Here is a 7616-nt window from a genome sequence, read left to right on the forward strand (position 1 = left end):
TCCTCCTCCTCCTCCTCCTCTTCTTCTTCTTCTTCTTCTTCTTCTTCTTCTTCTTCTTCTTCTTCTTCTTCTTCTTCTTCTTCTTCTTTTTTTGTAGGAAGGAAGTCTATTCCACAACATTCATCCTACAAGAGTGTCGGTGGTCTACAATTTTTGGTATCTTTGTTTTTTGGTGTGTCATAAATTTGCATTGAACTAATTTTTCATTTACTTCCATTTATTCCAATATATTTTTCTTTGGACAGTTTTGTGAAAGGTATTTTTACTCTTTTCCCTTCTGTTCTTTCTTCTTTCTTTCTTCCTTCCTTCCTTTCTTTCTCTGTCTCTCTGTCTCTCTGTCTGTCTCTGTCTCTGTCTCTGTCTCTCTCCCTCTCTCTCTCTCTCCCTCACTCTTCCTCCTTCCCTCCTTCCCTCCCTCCCTCCTTCCCTCCCTCCCTCCATCCCTCCCTTCCTTTCTTTTCTTTCTTTTTTGTATATAAAATGTCTGATGGTCTTTGTGTGTTGATTTTATATTCTTATATTTTGGCACATATTTTAGCAGCTGTATGTGTTTTCTGGTGTTGCCTTTAGATTATCCTATGTATAAATTCGTATCATATGCAAACAAGGGTACTTTGATTTCTTCCTTTATTTTTATCTTATTTATCTCTATAACCATATTACTTCTTAAGCTAAGAAATGGAGATACATATTTAACAAGAGAGAAAAAGTGAACATTCTTGTTTTATCAATGACTTTAGTAAAATCATTTGAATTTTCTCCATTAATTTAATATTGGCTGTGGGCTTGTATATTATTTTTTTATGTTGAGATATGTATGCTGCACTCTTAGAATTTTCCAAAACTTTTATCAGGGAAATATGTTTGATTTTGTCAAAGGCTTTTTAGCATCTAATGATGTTATCATTTCGAGTAATATGGCTCATATTCAAATATATCTACCTTTATTGTGATGTGGAATTCCTTGTGACATTGAATAATTTTACTTTGTTCTGTAGATTTAGAGTTTTCAGTATTACATTAGAATGGGGACACTTCTTTGGCTTTCTCTTTTTTACTGTCCCATATTCTTCTTGCCCCTTCATGAGCATTTTCTTCCTTATATTTAAGAAAGAAATATTTTATATGTGCCAACCCACACAGATGATTTCTTTTCTTTCTCCCTGTTCCTTTTCTTAAAATTTTTTGATGTACTTTTTCAAAAAATATTTTTAAAAACCTTTCTTTTATACACTATATTTTGATCATATTCTTCCATTTCCATAGACCCTTCTTTGCTACTGATCACTGAAATTCAAATTTTCACCCTCTTCTCTCTGAAAAATTCAAAACAGAAGCCAAAATAAAGGAAACAAAAAGTACAAAACTGGAGTCTATTTTGTGGTAGCCAACTATTAGTGAGTATAAAGCCTGTCTGGAGCTGGATTGATGTACCCAGTGTCTCTGTAGTCAAGAAAACTGAATTTCAGTGTTATATTTAGAAGTGTTCCTTCAATGATTTTAGCATATACAGTTTTTGTGCCTTGATTTGTGTTTCCTCGTACTTCCCTGCAGATTCTGTGATTTTGTAGTGTCTGATGAACCTGTTCTTAAGTTTTATTAGATTTATTGTTTTCTTGACCTTACTTTTATTCTATTTTGTCTTCAAACCCTGATATACACTCTTTTATTTGATTTATTTTACTGGTATGTCTATCTACTTAATGTTTTGTTTAGTTTAATTGTGTATTTTATATTTTATCTATTTACATTTTCTTCAGAGATTCTATTTTTAAATCAATTAAATTACCTTCCGCATTTTTAATTATTTTACTTAGTTTCTTCACTGTTTGTCTTTTCCTAATCTACATCCCAACATTAATATCTTATTTGAATTCATTGACAACATTTATAATTTCTGTTTCAAGTTGTCATTTACAGTGATTATATAGATAAAGTGTCTTGTTTTTCTCTTTTGTCTGTGTGCTGTTGGTGATTCTGGTATGAGGTGTGGGCATCTGGAGTTAGACTCTTGGTAGTATTACTTGGTATGGATATTTGTTCCCCCTTGTTTGTGTTGTTGGGATCTCTGTGATTACTTGAAGTTCTCAGGGTTTTGGGCAGCCAGACAGTACTTAATGTTCAGACATGGGATCTCTAATTGTTAATATGTAATTGGAATATCAGAAGTAGTTCTACTTCAATAGGCAAAGATCAGCTTCTTAGCACAAATTAACCCAGTGGTGTTAGCAGGTTCTTACTATGGAGAAGTTCGTGGAGGTGTATGTAGAAGTTTAGTGTTTCTTTGGGTCACAAGGGCAAGGACTCTAGGAGGCACAGGCTTTGTGTGGATATCTCTTTTGGTTGTGGCCAATGAAGAGGCAGTACTGGTGTGAACAAAAAGAAGAGAAACAATTTCTATGGATCAATAGCTGCACTTGCCCTCTGAACTCCTAATACATGTATACATTCATCCACATATAAGTACACAATAACATTTATATAGAAACATACCCACACAAACCCAAAAACAAAATAATAAAGTAAGTAATAAAGAATATTATCATACTTGTGTTAGGATTTATTTCAGAAAAATCTAAAGGTTAATATTTATAGCAACTTTTCTACTTTTATAGGAAAGTTACCAGTTGCCTGACACAGTCTTAAAGAATTTATGAAATTTATGCTTAATGTATTTAACCAAAGCAAAAATGCTGAATAAAACACAGTTGTTAAGAAGGAAAATTATGATGGTTACATATTGGATTTCATATGCAATAGAAAGGGAGAAAATAAAAATCAAGAAAATTGTCAAGGCCTGGTGGCAAATATTCAGAAGGTTAAGAACATGGTTGTGACACTAGAATTGAAGATATGAGGTGAGTTATTGAGGAAAATAAAATTAGTAAGGCCAAGGAAGGAAAATAATGTAATAGAATCTAATAAAATGAAGAAAAATTATATGGGATAAATAAATTTAAATATATTTAATTCATACTATGTAGTAGCTAAAAATTGAGGGTTATGATATATTTAACAACTCCGAGAGAGGGCTTACATACTTGACAGGCTTTACACATCTCATTTGTTTTCTTCTCTTTAATCTTTTTTTTTTAAAAAACTTAATTTAATTCTTTTTATTTATTTACTTTACATCTTGCTCTCTGACCCTCTCCTGTTTACCCCCTCCCACAATCCTTTCTCTTTCCCACCATTCTCCTTCTCCTCTACATCCTGAGTATGCCTCCCACCCTGGAAGTTCTACTCTCTGTGAGGCTAGGCCCTTCCTCTCTCACTGAGACCAGACAAGGCAGTCAGGCCAGTAGAATATATGGATATACAGGCAATAGCTTTTGGGATAACCCCTGCTCCAGTTTTCAGGACCCATAGGAAGGTAAGCTGCACAGGTTCTGCATATGAGTGGGAAAATCTAGGTCCAGCCTGTGTAAGTTCTTTGGTTGGTGGTTCAGATTCAGAGAGCTCCAAGAGTCTAAGTTAGTTGACCATGCTGGTCTTACTATGGAGTTCCTGAACCTTCGGAGTCTACAATCCTTCCTATTATTACATATGAGTCTATAAGATCCAGCTACTCTTTGGCAGTGGGTATCTATACTTTCCTGAATTAGCTGCTGAGTAGAGCCTCTTGGAGAACAAAATATTCCAGTCTGCCAGCATACCAGAGTAACATTAATAATGTAAGGAATTGCTTCCAGTCTGCATCAGCACCTGGTCACCTAGGGCACTGAGTGGGTGGACACCCCCAAGGTCCTAGAGGACTGCCCACTCAATCTTAGGATCACTGGTGAGTGGAACACAACATCTGCTCCAATCCAATTGCATACGGGAACTGAGACAGCACTAGGGCAGCACAGAACCAGCCTGACCAGGGGCACAAGCCCCTTCTGGTCTGCACCAGTACCAGATCACCTAGGGCATGGATTCGGTGGACACCCCCGTGGTCTCTAGGGTAAGGGCCTGCCCAAGCGATCTTAGGATCACTGGTGAGTGGAACATAACTTCTGCTCCAATCTAATCATTCACAGGACCTGAGACAGCACTAGGGAAAAAGAGAACCACCCTAACCAGGGGCATAAGCCCCTTCTGGTCTGCACCAGCACTGCATCATCTAGGGCACAGATTTGACAGACACCCCCACAGTCTCTAGAGGACTTCCCAAGCAAGCTTAGGATCACTGGTGAGTGGAACACAACAGCTGCTCCAATCTAATAGTAACAGGCGTGTGACAGCAGGAACAAGGACACCAGAGCCTTTCCTCTCCAGAGGCTCAGGTTCCTTTTAATCGGTTCAGGTTTACCTTGGTTTCAAACGGACCAGACAACTCCATGGTCCTCAAAGGAGACACCACTTCCATGCACTGTAACACTCCCAGGAACTTAGGACAACAGGATCCCAGGATAACAGGTGCTGGGTCACACTAGTATTTGAGTGTCTCAGAGGAATTTGATTGCCAAGAACTCAGACACACCCAGAATCTCAGGTTCTCAGGAGCCCACAATCAAAGATTCATAGAGAAATCTGGACGCTGAGAAGTCCTGAATCAACTGGGATTATAGGAAGGACAGGCTCCAATCAGATATATTGAGGGCAGCAAGAACTAGAGATAATCAGATGGCAGGAGGCAAGCATAAGAACAGAAGCAACAGAAACCAAGGTTACTTGCATCATCAGAACCAAACTCTCCCACAATAGCAAGTCCTGGATAAACCATAACACCAGAAAAGCAGGACATGGATCTAAAGCCACTTCTCATGAAGATAATGGAGGACTTTAAGAAGGAAATACTGGAAATCATAGGTAAACAGATAGAAGACTTTAAAGTGGGAACATAAAAGACCCTTAAAGAGTTACAGGAAAATACTACCAAACACTACCAAAAGTAGATGGAATTGAACAAAACCATCCAGGATCGAAAAAGGGAAGTAGAAACAATAAAGAAAACCCAAAGGGAGACAGAAACCCTATGAAAGAAATCAGGAACGATAGATGCAAGCATCAGGAACAGAATACAAGAGATGGAAGAAAGAATCTTAGGTGCAGAAGATTCCATAGGGAACATGGACAAAACAATCAAAGAAAATGCAAAATGCAAAAAGATCCTAACTCAAAACATCCAGGAAATCCAGGACACAATGAGAAGATCAAACCAATGGATAATAGGAGTAGATGAGAATGAAGATTATCAACTTAAAGGGCCAGCAAATATCTTCAATAAAATTATAGAAGAAAACTTCCCATACGTAAAGAAAGAGATGCCCATGATCATTCAAGAAACCTACTGAACCCCAAATAGATTAGACCAGAAAAACATTCCTTCTGAAACATAATAATCAGAACAACAAATGCACGAAGTAAAGAAAGAATATTAAAATCAGTAATGGAAAATGTTCAAGTAAAATACAAAGGCAGGCATATTAGAATTACTCCAGACTTCTCACCAGAGACTATGAAAGCCAGAAGATTCTGGACAGACATTATACAGACCCTAAGAGAACACAAATGCCAGCCCAGGCTATAATACTCAGCAAAACTCTCAATTACTATAGATAGAGAAATCAAAGTATCCCATGATAAAACCAAATTCACATAATATATTTCAATGAATCCAGCCCTTCAAAGTATAATAACATAAAAACACCAGTACAAGGATGGAAACCATGCCCTAGAAAAAGCAAGAAGGTAATCCTTCAAGAAACCTAAAAGAAGATAACCACACGTACAGGATGCCAACTCTAACAACAAAAATGACAGGAAGCAACAATTACTTTTCCTTAATATCTCTTAATATCAATGGACTCAATTCCCCAATAAAGAATTATAGACTAACAGATTGGCTCCACAAACAGGACCCAACATTTTGCTGCTTACAGAAAACTCATCTCAGGGAAAAAGACAGACAATAACTCAGAGTAAAAGAAGAATAATTTTTCAAGCAAATGGTCTGAAGAAACAAGCTGGAGTAGCCATTCTAATATCGAAAAAACTCAACTTCCAACCCAAAGTTATCAAAAAAGACAAGGAGGGGCAATTCACACTCATCAAAGGTAAGATCTTCCAAGATGAAATCTCAATTTTGAATATCTATGCTCCAAATGCAAAGGCAGCCACATTCATTACAGAAACTTTAGTAAAGCTTAAAGCACCCATTGCTCCTCACACAGTAGTAGAGGGAGACATCAACACCCTACTCTCATCAATGGCAGATTCTGGAAACAGAAACTGAACAGAGACACAGTGAAACTAACAGAAGTTATGAAACAGATGGATTTAACAGATATCTATAAAACATTTTATCCTAAAACAAAAGGATATACCTTCTTCTCAGCACCTCATGATACCTTCTCCAAAATTAACCATATAATTGGTCACAAAACAGGTCTCAACAAATTCAAATATATTGAAATTTTCCCATGAATGGTATCATACCACCATGGTCTAAGGCTGATTTTCAATAACAACATAAATAATGTAAAGCCAACATTCACCTGGAAACTGAACAACACTCTACTCAATGACACCTTGGTCAAGGAAGAAATAAAGAAAGAAATTAAAGACTTTTTTAGAGTTTAATGAAAATGAAGCTACAGCATACCCAAACTTATGGGACACAATGAAAGCATTCCTGAGAGGAAAACTCATAGCTATGAGTGCTGCCAAAAAGAAACTAGAGAGAGCATAAACTAGCAGCTGGACAGAACACCTAGAAGCTCTAGAACAAAAGGAAGCAAATTCGCCCAAGAGGAGTAGAAGGCAGAAAATAATCAAACTCAGGGGTGAAATCAACCAAGTGGAAACAAAAAGAATTATTCAAAGAATCAACCAAACCAGGAACTGGTTTTTTCAGAAAATTAACAAGATAGATAAATCCTTAGCCAGACTAACTAGAGGGCACAGGGACAGCATCCTGATTAACAAAATCAGAAATGAAAAGGGAGACATAATAACAGATCCTGAGGAAATCCAAACCATCATCAGGTCCTTTTACAAAAGGCTATACTCAACAAAACTGGAAAACCTGGATGAAATGGACAAATTTCTACACAGATACCAGATACCAAAGTTAGATTAGGATCAGATTAATGACCTAAACAGTCCTATATCAACTAAAGAAATAAAAGCTGTCATTAATAGTCTCCCAAGCAAAAAAAAAGCCCAGGACCAGATGGGTTTAGTGCAGAGTTCTATCAGGCCTTCTAAGAAGACCTAATTCCACTTCTTCTCAAACTATTCCACAAAATAGAAAGAGAAGGTATTCTACCCAATTCATTTTATGAAGCCACAATTACTCTGATACCTAAACCACGTAAGATTCAACAAAGATTGAGAACTTCAGACCAATTTCCCTTATGAATATCAATGCAAAAATACTCAATAAAATTCTCGCAAACCAAATCCAAGAACACATCAAAACAATCACGCATCATGACCAAGTACGTTTCATTCCAGGCATGCAGGGATGGTTTAATATATGGAAATCCATCAATGTAATCCACTATATAAACAAACTCAAAGACAAAAACCACATAATCATCAGTTTAGATGCTGAGAAACCATTTAACAAAATCCAACACCCATTCATGATAAAAGCCTTGGAGAGATCAGGAATTCAAGGCCCATAC

This window comes from Mus pahari, chromosome 10 (assembly GCF_900095145.1).
Source record: "Mus pahari chromosome 10, PAHARI_EIJ_v1.1, whole genome shotgun sequence".
Taxonomy (NCBI): Eukaryota; Metazoa; Chordata; class Mammalia; order Rodentia; family Muridae; genus Mus; species Mus pahari.